This window comes from Protopterus annectens, chromosome 11.part0 (assembly GCF_019279795.1).
Source record: "Protopterus annectens isolate FY-2018-M chromosome 11.part0, PAN1.0, whole genome shotgun sequence".
NCBI lineage: Eukaryota > Metazoa > Chordata > Ceratodontiformes > Protopteridae > Protopterus > Protopterus annectens.
In genome coordinates, this window is record NC_056745.1 from 1,260,048,404 (window position 1) to 1,260,063,317 (window position 14,914).

Below are 14,914 nucleotides of genomic sequence, written 5' to 3' on the forward strand. Positions count from 1 at the left end.
TTTTAAAAATATATTTAATCACTTTTCTTATATTGATATGTTATATCTGATGAAGTCCAACAGTGCTTGTGGACGAAAACGAAGAGTGTATTAAGAGCGTTGATGTGGAGTCTGTCCTTCGTGGTTGTGTAATAAACTTTTTTGTGGAAATATTATTGGTGTACTCCGTTCCATCTACTTTGCTCTTTTGAGTTTATTGGTCGTGGTTGAGCAGTTTGGTGTTTTGCAATTAAAAGAATTGAATGTTTTGAATGAAAAAATGATGAATGGTAGAGATTTTACTAGTATAAAAAGGGACTATGAAAAAATGTTTGTTGAAGTGGACCAATTCTGCAACAAAATTTTAAGTAGAAAAATAAAGAAGTTGGATAGGGACTTACAGGAATACAGGGAGGGAAGGCCTACCCGAACCCCATTAGGGGAAAGAAACAACAAGTTAACTTGGACACATGCACTATGAGGGTGGACGAAAAGAGCAACTTAAATGCTGATGATTTGAATAACACAGTAGACCCACCCAGGAGAAGTGAAAGGTTAGCTGAAAGAAATAGGAAGCATTCGGTCCAGGAATTTCAACATCCCCCCAACAGAGGGGGGAAGGGGTTAAGGCAACAACAGCAGATATGGAGCAATTTCCACAACCGAACATAGAAACAGGAATAATTTCCCTAAATTTAGAAGTGTACTCCAAAAAACAAATTATTTATAGGAAGGACAATTTTTCTATTTTAACTACACTGAATTGACTCCCACACAAGAATATTTTAGCTTGTTTTCAAAAGGGCTTCATTTTGTTCCCCTCAAAACAATTAATGTCACTGAGACGATAGTGGACTTAAAAATGTTTCTAAGACAGCTAAATTTGAAAATATTTTTTAAAGGTAAATCTAAACCTGACCATAAGTTAACCAGGACAAGTACTTTTAATCCACCCACCCACCCTATCTTAAATATATTTGAGGAACTGGTGGAGAAAGATTTGAGACAAATGAGAACAGATTCACATCAGGTCCAGTCTAGCAATTTAGAGTCAAAAGAATGGGACTTGATGGAATTACTGAAAAAAGAACATTGCAGAATTATGAAACCAGACAAGGGAGGGGGGTGGTGTTGATGTACAAAGTGGATTATGATGCTCACATTTATGAAATGTTACAAGATGAAGAACAATATGAAGTAACATCTAAAATTGAAATTAACATAGCCCACTCTAAAATCAAGTATTTGTTGTATGCCCATTTATTACAAGGTGTTATTAATGAGAGTTTATATAATTTTTTATATGTGGACAAGCCCAAGATCCCAGTTATTTTCAGAATACTGAAAATGCAGAAAGGGTTAGAACAATTGAAGTTTAGACCAATAGTGGCAGGTTCGGGAAGCATCACAGAGCCACTAGCTAAGTTTATTGATGAAAGACTCAAGGAATTTATGTCCACAATTGAACACAATTGTAAGGACTCTTGGGAATTTTTAAAAGAGATCAACCATACATGGTTTGACACCCAACTTTGGATGGTGACTATAGATGCAGTAGAATTGTTCCCTAGTATTCCACATCAAATAGGATTAGAATAGTTTGGAGAAGTATTGAACAAGGAAACAGGTATAGATAGTAGGAACATTAACTTGATGGTGGAATTTATGGAAATAATACTAGACAATAATTTTATGCTGTTTAATGGTGAATTTTATAGGCAGAGAAAAGGGGTAGTGATGGGAACCCCTTGTGCTACAGTTTACGCTAATTTAATTTTACACTATTGGGAACAAAACTATGTGTTTAACAGCTCATGGAAGAGGAGTATAAGATTTTATAGATGATATTTGGATGATATTTATTTACTATGGGCTGGGACAGAGGATGAACGAAAAATGTTCATACAGTTTATTAATTCTAGTACGAATTTTTTGAGATTTACTTATGAAATTGATTGAAATGAATTACACTATTTAGACATTAAATTAATGAAAGATTACACTAATTCTAGGTTCCAATCTCAAATATTTAGGAAGCCCACTTTTTCCAGTGCTTATTTACACTTTGATAGTGGACACCCTTTTTATCAAAAAAAAGGTATTATTAAAGGACAGCTAATCAGGGCCTCAAGGAAGTCTAGTTTGATGGAAAGTTTCAACAAGGAAATAAACACCTTTAAAAGATTATTTTTGGAAAAAGGATACGTTGAATATTTAATAGATAGTATGATTCAAGAAGTTAGGGACAGCAGAGAAGTGAAATATCCACCTCTATTAGGGTTAGGTAACACATCGACTCATAACGAGCAACAAAAAAAAGAATTTTGAGGTTGAAAATGAGAATAAGTTTGTGTACACATTTTCTAGTAAGGCATAAGAAATAGAAGCCATTATTTCAAAATATTGGCCGATTTTGGGTATGAATGAGGAATTGAATGAATAGTTTTTGGGGAATCCTCATTTTATAAGAAAGAGAGGGGCCAATTTAAAAGAATGGTTTGAAAGAAAGGAAAATGTTAAAACTAATAAGAGCAAAATGGGGACATTTAAGTGCAATCATTGAAATCAATGTGATGCTATGTTAAACCAGGGCACACTTTATTTACCTCAGAGAAAATTTGTGGTTAGATCTTATAATTATTACAACTGTACATCAAAAGGAGTGGTGTACTTGGGGGTCTGTACATTTTGCTTAGGTTTTTACATTGGCAAAACAGAAAGACCCCTAAGAAGAAGGGTGTATGAACATCTTTATGACATTTCTAGAGGTAAAGAAACAAATGCTTTCTTTTAAACATTCCCAAAAGTGTAAGGAGATGAAGTTAAAGTTTATGGTACTGGAACAAATTACTCCTGAAGTAAGAGGAGGGAGTTGGGAGACACGGTTAGAATACTGTGAACTTTATTGGCAGCTTAAACTAGACGCCACGAGGTTCCCAGGATTAAATGACAACATAAATATTGCACCAGTTTTAAAACTGAGGAAAGCTAGGCTTTAATGTATTCTGGATGGGGTTGAATAACTGATTTATAAGGTTTTAACATTACAAATTGGATTTTTAATGTTTAGGATATAGCATTTTAACCAAATGTTAAGCTAATTGCAAATAATTAATTAATTAATTGTTGACCAGCTGATGTTGAAATGAAGTATTTAAATGATGAATTGTGGAGTGTAACATTATTCAGTCCTTGAGAAAGCCTGGCAGAGGCCGGGTGAAAGCGCTTGGTTGGATTTGTTTGTTTTTTAAAAAAAGCATTAAAGTTTGCCTTGATTTCAAGTTGGCTCCGGGTCCTGTGGCTTTTGGATATTTCAAAGTTATTTAATTTGGTTAGCCTTCTGCAACATAAACTCTGTGACACAAGGTGTAAGCTCAGTGAGTGAAATGAAAATGCAGAGGTGAAGCAGGGTTCAAATCCATTAAACAAATAATTTTACAAAGGATGTCAGAATGTAATTATTATAAGTTATTTTGTTCATGGCTGTAACACTGCACAGGAATGACTATCCTAAATATGTTGATTACACACATTGTGTCAGTAATGCCTACTGAAATAATATTTTCTAACTAGCATATATCAGCCATGTTTCAAGCAAAATCACAAGTTAATTGTGTGTACAATCTGGTAAACATGACACGGATGGTATGTATTTTGAAATAATTATTATGACCCAGCACATATCCTGACTATGTGTGTAGGGCAGGATATCTTGTGAAGTGTGGGCATTATGCTTCCTCACAGTAAGAACAGTAGCCAAATGAAATAAGATATACATTTCATACATCAGCCTACTAAATATGCTAATGTATAATGTCATGAGCTCAAAGAGGTGATGAGGGACACGGAGATGGAGAGGCTCATAAGAGTTTGTGTTATGGTACATTTATGACCATCTTTATGGTGTGTTTGTATTACTTGTTTCCACACTCCGAATGTGACCTGCTCTATATCATGAAATGATTGATATAGGGATAGAGAAGATGGAGTAGTAACAATAACCAACACATCTACATACATCTGGCTGAAGAAAGTGTAGGAAATTGGAAACATGATGTTGAAATAAGAATGGTATTTTGTTGATAACAGATATAACACACACTTACACAAGTAATATTAATACAGATAAAAATTACATTACCATATACCATATTTCAGGATTTGAACCTTTGGCAGCAGAGGAGCTCATGCTGTAATAGCTTTCAATCACATGTTGTAAAGGAGACACTGACAGCTTGTTCAATAAAAGCATTAGGTAGGCAGCAGTCAGTTGTAGCCTACCTTATACTTTACATGATATCTGTCAGCATGATACATATGGTAGAGTAACTGCATCACACTGTATTACCTAAGTCTGTTTTACTGTAGCATGGCAGAAGTATTGGTATTTGCCATAAATGTGGCAATGTGGTCTAAGGCAAAAACTCACCACATTTTGCAATAGTACTTGAAATGCCATTTAGCATCAGACAGTGCACTTGCTTGTTGCCAGACTTCGTGCAAATGCTAAGCACTACAACAGATAAAACAGATGGTAGTTAGACAGGTCCACAGCCAACACATACACAGGAAAGAGACTTATAAAAACAGGCAGTAAGAGTTTTACCTACTGCTGTATTAGAACCCTTGTCAAGATGCAAAATTAAATTCATAGTGTCAGCTGTTATCTCAACATAGGACAAAGAAAATTATGCTATTGAGGGGACACTGATAAACTGTTAAGCCAATGGAAGAGAAGATATCGGTATTAGCCTTCAGCAAAGTAATGCCAGTATGAAAATGCCATAAAATGAAATTTACATGCATCAGCCAAATGAATAGTCAACAGTACAAAAGAGTGAGAGAAAGACAGATGGACAGAGACATATCAGAGGTTGGTGATATAGGTCATTAATTCTCATCTTTATGGTATGTCCTCACTATTTGTCTGCCATGCTCTGTTTCATTAACTGATGTCTCTGGAGATCAAGGAGGTGTAGGACAGGCAAAACATGATTGAGACATCATTAAAATAAGGGTGGTTTAATAATTCTTCCTTATGGACATGGATGTGTTTCCAAATGCTTTTTTTCCAACAATATTCAAAAATCTGTTCATGAAAGGTCATAACTGGATAAAAATGATGATGTATGCCATTAATCATATCATAGAAAAATAACATCACAGTAAGAAATAATATGACAGACATCTGGAATGTCTTTCATGTACAGCCATTGATGCATATCCAAAAACATGTACAGCCCTTGATGTATAGCCAGAAAGCAATCTTCAGACACGTGATTTAGGTAAATATTCCACAGATGAAGTTGTACTTTGCTACATCCAGTAATCAAAGAACTGTTATAGAGTGTTACAAAGTAATGCCTTTATTCTGCCTTTATTCTGTATTGTCTCTTCATGTTTTTATTATTATTATTATTATTATTATTATTATTATTATTATTGGGTGGCCACGGTGGTGCAGCGGTTAGTGTTGCCACCTCACAGCAAGAGGTTCTCCAGTTCGATCCTCGGCTGGGGTGCCTTCTGTGTGGAGTCTACATATCCTCCCTGTGGTTGTGTGGGTTACCTCTGGATGCTCCTGTTTCCTCCCACATCCTAAAGACATGCTGAAGGTGGATTGGACATTCTAAATTGGCCCTAGGTGTGAGTGTGTGTGTGTGTGTGTGTGTGTGTGTGTGTGTGTGTGTGTGTGTGTGTGTGTGTGTGTGTGTGTGTGTGTGTGTGTATGCGTACATGCCTTCTGTGGAAGGTTGGGTGCTGGGCTGGCAACTCGACACCATAAAACTCCACTGCCAATCATGAGAGGACAAGTGATCTGCTGTGGCGACCCCTAACTGGGAAAAAGCTGAAAGAAGAAGAAGATTATTATTTTAATATTTTCTATGGCTAAAAATAGCTCTGTTGTCAAACATTTCAGCTTAAAAAATTATGTTCAGCACATGGAGGTGGACTGACCACTGCAGATCAGCTTGCCATCCTTCCACAGGTTGCAGCACTGACACCCAGCACCTTGGGGTACCAACCTGTTAGCACTGCCTCCACAACCCTACTCAACTTGCTCCACCTATATAAGGTAGCTCTGCCCTGGCAGCTGGTGGACTTATACCCTCTGGGAGCATTGGTAGTGGAGGTGGTGATTTTTCTCACCAGACAAGAGCTGGGTTGGTGGAAGGTATCATGGAAAGGGGACTCCATGCCTGAATTGGCCATGTAGAAAAGGTGCTTCATCATATTGCAAAGATGATGTCCCATTGAGCACTGATGCAGGAAACTGAGACAGGAGACAGTAATAACAGTTCTCAGGGTGTGCACTAGATTCTCACTGTTCTCTGGCTTAACATAGGTGGAGCTCTGATGTCCCCTACCTATCCCCAGTCATGACGTCCCCCAACCTTTTGTGTCCATCACCATCCAGCTCGGTCTTGTATGTCTGTGCCTGCTTCTTCACCAAACCTTCGTACCTGATGCTCATATTTCTAAGCACCTTCCCCAACATGCCTCTCTCTTAATAGAAAAAAAAAATGCACCCCTGTCCCCCCCCCCCCACACACACAAAAAAAAAATCAACCCATACATAGCTCTCCACCCTTGATTTGGCACAATTGGTTTTACAACATTATTCGGTTGTTGTCACCTTGCCTTGGTGAAGTAACAATCCAAATTCAGCAAATTCTGTTGACAGTTCTACATTTATATTGTGGATAGTAATGGTTCTCTTGCACTACCCTTATGCAAATCTCTGTAATAGAACCCTGTCTCCTCCCCTCTGTTTTCCCCCTCTCTGCATTTTACCACTTCATATCAATCCCCTTTTCACATATTTAATCTGGTAAAAAAAAAACAGAATCACACACAACACACATGGCCAGAAATGGCATCATGCACCAATGATGGGTGATGGCAAATGGCTGTTCATGTCTAATGGCAAAACCTAGTCAGTTGTTGCCATCCCCTGTAGTACAATGGTTATCCTCAAACATCTAAAGCCACTACAGTTGGGAGTGGGGTGTAACAAGTATGTCACAATTTGAAATGTCTCTGGCTGACAGTGATGGCTCATACCTCTCAACCTCAGGGCAAGAAATCTGGACAAAGCCATACATAGAAATGGGACACAGGCCCAAAATAAGAACAATCTTTAAATATTGCTCTTATAAACTTAGAAAGATAATAGACTAGTAGTAGGTCTTGCATTAGTATGAATTTTCTGAAAGGTATGAAATCTGAAACTTAAATGTCTGCCATTATTTTCTATCTTCAGTCTTTAATGATTTGCCACTAATTTGTCAGAAAACCACACTTTTATGAAAAACAGACCAAAAATGTGATGCAAACATATACAATTGCCACACAATACAACTGAGAACCTGTCAAAGAAAGGACACCTTTTTAATATTAGTACTGTTAACTTGAGCAGCTGACAAAATAAGAGCATCTACATGCATTTCTGAAATAAAAGTAATCTATAACTCTGATCATTACAGTTATTTATAATTATAAACCCTCCACGTTTTCTTCCAAAATTGCTATTTTGCAGAGGGATTATTAGGGGGAGAGCAACATTTTGAGCCAGAATTGTGGACAGTTGAGACGTTTGGATATTCCTAATTCTATAAAGTGATTTATTTGCATGTACCTCTCAACCTCTTAATGCAGGAAATCTGGACAAGGCCAAATATATTGGGGGAACATACAAACAGCACTAAAAATTGCTCTTGTATACACTCAAGACAGTTGATAGAATAACAGGTCTTGATTTAGCATGCATTTTTCTGAAGGTTATGATGTCTGAACCTCAATGTCTGTCATTATTTAGTGACTTCATTCCTAAATGATTTGCCAGAAAACCACAAATGTTATGAGGAACAAACCAAAAATAAGAATAAAAAACCTGGGCAGTTGAGAGGTATAGTTCAGCTGGGGCTGTCTTTGAGTTTGTTGACCCCCCCTCACAAAATCATGGTCGAATAGAGCCTCCCGTCTGCAGCCATTCCGATGTCCCATTCCTTGGTTATTTTGCCCCATTTACCATAAACACTGTAATGTGCATACTGCTTTACTTCTGCAATGATTTGGATTTCATTTGAAAGTTTTATTTTGCATTTTACAGCACAAACACTATCTGCTAAACAAAGCAATGCAGTCTCACAATGAAAATAGACTTAGCATTAAAACTTCTCTGCCTTTGAAACTCACATTCATTGAAATATTATTGAAATCCACATTCAAGGAAAATGCATTTTGCCAGTGGCAGATAAAGATTAACTTTGGGCTGATTTCAAATCATAGGACCCTTGAACATGAAACATACACATGCACTTTGTTACACCTTCCTGATGGTATTAAAGTATATTCCTTGTACAATACAATACAGTTGTTAGAGGGCATTTTAAATGTATTGTTTTGAACATTTTTCCAGTAAACAATGAAACAAAATGCATGCACCAATAATGACAAACCTGCCCAATTCAGAACATTTCCATCATAAAAGTCTATTCAAACTTCTACATTCCACCAGTATCAGTAAATATGCACAATCTCTGAAGAAGTAAAAGTCATCTAAATTCCACATTAAAGAAATCTTTAACTAATGAAGAGGTTGCTGCAAACAAACAACTTTATATGTCATTGTTTCATCTACAAATAAAGTGCCTGTTGCTGTTGAGAAATAAATTGCCTATGCTGCATTAAAAAAATAAGCTAGTAATATCGCAATATGGAATGGATGGCAAACTGATAACAGGTTCATAGTTACTAGGTATCTTCACCAAAAAGGACTGCATTATCCACCCCCTTTACAACACAGTACAGTATGAGCAATGCATCTTCCTACTGTGGGAGTAAAACCCACAGCCTTCTTCATCAAAAGCAAATACACTACCTGTTATGCTATTAACAATGCAAGCCGACTCAGCATAAGCAGCACTACACTTTTGTTCCCCTGCAGCTCTCAGCTCCTTGTAAAATCTACTCGACACTCAGCTGTATCTCTGAACTTTGCAGTACAAGAAATCTGGAAAAAGCTAAAATTTATTTGGGCAAAAGCCCAAAAACCAGGGACACATTTTAAACATTGCTTGTATAATGTTGGAAAGTTGCTAGAATAAAATGCTGTGTTACCACCATACATTTCACTGCCAAGTCTTAAACCCAGGACCCTGTGCAAAACAGTCAGAGCAACATACCACTATGCCACATCAGCTGTTTTATGAAAGAGAGGAAGACAAACTTAAATGGCTACCATTTAGTGAATTCAGTTCTCACCATAGCTGTCAACCTTAGCACAAAAAACCTGGACGAAGCCAATAATGGGGGGGGGGGGGTTACAGTCCCAAAAATAGGGACGAATTTCAAATAACCATGTTATAAACTTAGAAAATTGCTAGAATAAAAGGTTTTGTGTTACCATGTACTTCCTGAAGAATATGAAGTCTGAAATTCAAATGCCTGTTATTTTTATTTATTTAACATTTGTTAACCAGGAAAGTTTGACTTGGAACAAAAGCCAATTTTCAGCAGAGGCCCAGGGAGAAACATTGCAGACACATGTCTTTGTAAGATGGGAGGACATGCAGACTCCACTCACAAGGCACCCAACCCAAGAATCTAACCAGAGAATCTGTAGCTGTCAGGCAATACTACTACCAGCGTACAACTGCACTACTGACGGTGCATGCAAAAACAAACATACAGAAACCACAGATTTTATGAGGAACAGATCAAATATGAGGCAAAGAGCTGCAAACTTTTTTTTACAAATGGTGGTAGGTAGGGAATTCAGGCCCTTGCCACCTTGCATTCAAGGTACAGGGTTCAAGCCTGAGGTATTCTCTACCCATCACAATGTGCTCTCTTTCTCTCTAGCCACCAGTATACAGCAACTGGGGCATTTTACATTTTACATGCACACAAACACACACACACACACACACACACACACACACACACACACACGCACGCATGCACGCACGCACGCACACACACACACACACACACGCACACACACACACACACACACACACCTTACCTGAATTAGTTCAGCATCTCCGTACCCATAAATCCACTTTCAGTCTCCTAGTCAGGCTCAATTCACTTTCAGTAGTGTCCTCTTTAGCCCGCGCACAGTAACGGCCCTTTTGGTAGGTTTCTCAGCCTGCCGATGATGCTGGTTTCCCGTGAGAGTAGGCTGGAAGCACCAGACTACTGACGATGCAGTCCAGTGTTGTTCTTTTCCACAGTCGTCATCACCGCAAGACTTCTGGGCTGCAGGGCAGGGATGCCATTTTCCCTTATCCGGACTGCCTGACATAACAGTCTGGAGTTCTGAGAGTACCAGGAACTCCAGGCATTTATGAGTGGAGTTCTGGGACTCATTCATTTTATTGTTTTGCCTTTTCTTCTTTGTTTTAAGGTGGCAGTGCTGCATCCTGCAGTCCTATAGCATGAGCTGCCCCTGTACATTTCTTGTAACCAAACTACCTATGATAGCCATTTGTATGTAATGTTATATTCCTAATCTCTCTGCACAAAAGTGGGCCATCTACAGACCCTGGAAACTACAGACCCATAAGTCTCACTAGTCTTATATGAAAAGCCATGGAAAGAATTATCATGGAGATGATCAACAGAGATATAGTAAACCTCCAGACACTGGACCCAACCCAGTTTGGTTTTGTCAAGGGCAAATCATGCCTACACAACCTGGTGGATTTTATTGAGAAAGTCACCAATGCAATTGATAAAGGCAAAATCGTTCACACTGCCTATCTTGACCTGGCCAAGGCATTTGACATAATATCCCACTCAGGCATTGTTGACAAACTCAAGCGGTTAGGTACAAACCTCTATGCACCCTGTGGATAGCCAACTGTCTCACAGACAGGACCCAGGAAGTTAGAGTTGGGGGGGTCCACCTCTTCAAAGAGGCTAGTCACAATTGGAGTCCCTCAGGGATCAGTCATTGGACCACTCCTTTTTGGCATTTACTTCACAGAAATCAAGGCCAATGTCAGTGGCCTCTGGCTGACTAAATTTGCAGATGATTGCAGATTAGGAGCTGTCATTGAATCTCACACTGACACAAATGTTCTCCAGGAGGGGCTGACACAGACAAACAACTAGTGTCCGAGTCATGGACTAAAACTAAATGCCAAGAAATGCATATTAGTATTCTTTGGGAAGTCATCCATCCCTGGTGACTATCATATTGACAACACACCCCTTAGAGTTGACCCAGTAGTCAGGGACTTAGGAACATAGATTGATAATAATCTAGCCTTTGATTATCATGTGTCTACAGTAGTAAGGAAATCATTCTATGCTACTCAACTTATAAACAAAGGTGTGGCATCTAAGTCCAAAGAAGTCATTGCTCCACTGTATTTGGCATTCATCAGACCTGTCATTGAGTACAATACCCCCTTTGGTATGTACCTAACCAGGCATGCCCAGCAACTAGAATGTCCACAGAGGTTGCTCACTAAAAGAATACATGGCATGTGTAATATGTCCTTTGCAGACCACCTCAAGGCCCTATCTCTGTATTCTGTCTCCTACAGGTTTTGAGGGGAGATCTATGTCTGGCATACATGGCATTGTCAGACCCCACTCTGATGGACCTCCTGCATATCCACAAAACAAACAGTACCAGAATTAACTATAATAAATACTTAAACCTTGCCTGTGATATAAATAGGACCTGATGGAGAGATAAGGATGTATCCCAGAGACCACCCCATCTATGGAACAGGCTCCTCATTCATGTGAATCAGAGTTCCTCCCTAATCCAATTTAAGTGCAAATTAGACAAATGGATGGGAAAATGGAAATTCATTCCTGGTTTGGCACCTATGTCTCTAATGCAAACAGGTAACCTGTAAATGGTTCATCTTATAGGCCCATGCTTACACTTATCAAAGGTATCATAACTTGTCAGAGATTTGGGATGCATGGCTAGGCTTAAAAAGGCCCTTGTGGTCATTAGCCTAGTAAACACCCATGGACCTATAAGTAACTGTAAGTAAAACTATTTTTGTTCTTAACAGTATTTATGTAAAATATTTTATGATACAAATTGCATGTTATACAGTAAATCATTTTCAATGATTGTTGTATATGATGAAGATACTAAAGGAAACAGGTGTTTTTTACCTTTTAAGAAAACAAGGCATTACAATGTAAGATGAGAAGAAAGGCTGGCCAAAAGCATATATAAATCAATAGGTTTTCATGGAAATAAGCTGACTAAAAGAGAAGGCAATAAATCATGTGGTCTGGACATTGTTTACTGAGAGAAACATAAAATTAAAAGATACAAGGGCAAGCAGATCAGCAAAAAATAAAGTTTGAAATTATTTTTTAAGAGATAGTAGGTTTTCTGGTAAAACAAAAATAAGTTATTGCATTTACTAGAACAGTGTATACTTTAGTTGCATTTAAAGAGAACCAGTACACTTTCAGTTAAGGATAAAAGTTAATGTTTTTGAAAGCATACAAGTTATTCACATCTGGGAGAGGAATAAACATAAGAAAAGAAAAGACAGCAACTGACATATGTATGAGCACAGGCTGTAACATGTGCCTTTGTATGGATAGCCTTAAGTGTAGGTTAATTAATGTGTGTAGGTGCAGCTGTTGATTTGGGATATATTTTTCCTATCAGTAGAGTTAAACTTCATTATTTGAAAATGTACATAGTTTTGTGTGTTTGTTTTAAGTTAATATGTTGTGGGGGTATTATGAGGGTGTGCTCTCTTTTTTGTTTGGGAGTTTTCATTAAAACACAAAGTCTTGTAAAATGAGACTGGTTCAAATGGAGATGACAAGAAACAACTGTATAAAGGACCAATCTGCAAAACATTAACAGATGCATGTAAAAGAAAAGATGGAAATAAACACTTAAAAAGCTGTCATTATATAATAGATGGGAATGACAACTTCTTATCATAATGGCTACACTAAACATATTATTTTGGAATGTGAATGGCTTCACAGGTATATACAAAAATGTAAGAATATTGCATTTTATTAAAGAATGTAGAGTGCAACTAGGAATGCTACAGGAGACATATTTGGAAATAAGTGAGCATGTGAATTTTGATAAAGAAAGGAATTCAGGATGAAATTTAGCAGAATATCAGGGACAAAGGAAATGGGGATACTTATACTAATTGCTAGAGGAGTTCCAATAGTAACAGAAGAAGGAAAAAGATAGTAGTGGTACATTTGTGGTTTTAAGGGACTACTGGCAATAGAAGAGGATTATGCTGGAATGTATTTATATTCCACTTAAAACTGCTATTATGGAGCTTAAGAAAACTTTTAGAGAAATAATCAGCTTTTGGCAGAGAATTAGATGGGGACTGAAACTTGATTTGCATTAGTGAGGATATATTTGGGGACCTAGAAAGGAAAATATAACAAAAAATGGTATTTTTTTTTTTTAATTTATAAGGATAGTTGGTGTGGAGAGAATTTGCATATTATTCTGCAAGTTACAGTAACTAGGCTAGACTAGACAGAAATGATATTTCACAGGAACATGTTCATTTAATTGAAAGCTTCGACACACATCAAATAACTATTTCAGATCATGCACCAACAATGAGTAACATAAAAATGCAGGCTAACAAAGCAAAAATGAGACACACTTATTTTTCTCCACCTACCTGTTAAAAAGAGAGGAATTTAAGGAATGGGTAGTAAAATTATTCAAAAGTTATTAGGAAAGATAGAAATTTGTTCAGAAGTTACAGCTAATGAGTGGGGTAAAACAAAAATGGAGTTTAAAAATAAAGTAGAAATAAAAGAAAAAGAGATATGGTTACAAAGTAACAATAATTAATTAGGGGCTGACAAAGGTTAAAGTGTTGTAGAATAAGTGGAATCTCACAGAACAAGAAAAGACACAACTGCAGTGTGCTAAAGAGAAAATAAAGGAGTATCTGGATAATATGCATAGGTTTAGAAAAATTGCTGTTAAACAACTCTTTTTTTATAACTACAAAGCAACAATCTCTTAGCACAATTTAGACAACAGAAAGAAGAAAGGGTTGTTGCCAAACATAGGGAGCCTATAACAAGAAAAATAACCAGAGGTCCTGGAGAGGTATTAGAGATATGTTGGTAATTTTATGAAAATGTGTATATAGCAGAGGAATGTGGAAATCAAGAAAAAGCAAAATGGAAATATTTATGGAAGACTTAAGTATGCCAATGTTGAAGGTAGATGATGCTCAATAATTAACAGTTAAGATAAGAGTAGAGGCTTATGGTTTGGTGCTAGTTTAGAGTTATGCAGTCAGTATTAACATCACCTAGAAATATTGTTTCTTGAGAGATGTTTTTGTTAAATCAGCTCAAAATATCTTTGACTGTTACAGTGTTATTACCTGGTGAAATAAAAAAAGCTGTTATACATATTGTTTATCTTCTTTATTTATTTTAAATTGTGCTACTAGTAGTTCAGCATTGTGGAACTAGGGAATCATATTTGGGTAGGGAGTTATGATTAATGTATTTTTGTATAAAGTGGTAACGCTCTGTGCTTTCTCTTTTTTTTGTTTATGAAGACTAAGAATATTGTAGCCGGGGGAATAAATGTTCATCTTTCACTTCTGTTTTTTTTTTTAGCCAGGTTTCAGTACCTAGGAATAGGTAGGAAGGAAGAGTAGTGTGCTGTGGATATATCAATGTATTGGATTTTATTGTTGAGGCTTTCTATGTTGCACTGTGAAAAATGATGCTGTTGTGTCTGTTTGGGAGAAAAGAGGGTTACTGCTAAGATTGAAAAGAGGAGTGGTAAAGGATTGGTCAGTATGGGTGAGCCCTGAGTTGGGGTGCACATCTCCATAGAGAAGCAAGAAGGAAGATGTTATGTACTTATTATATAGCCACTTTAGTTTGATTTTTTTTTTGTTTTGTGTGTTTTTGC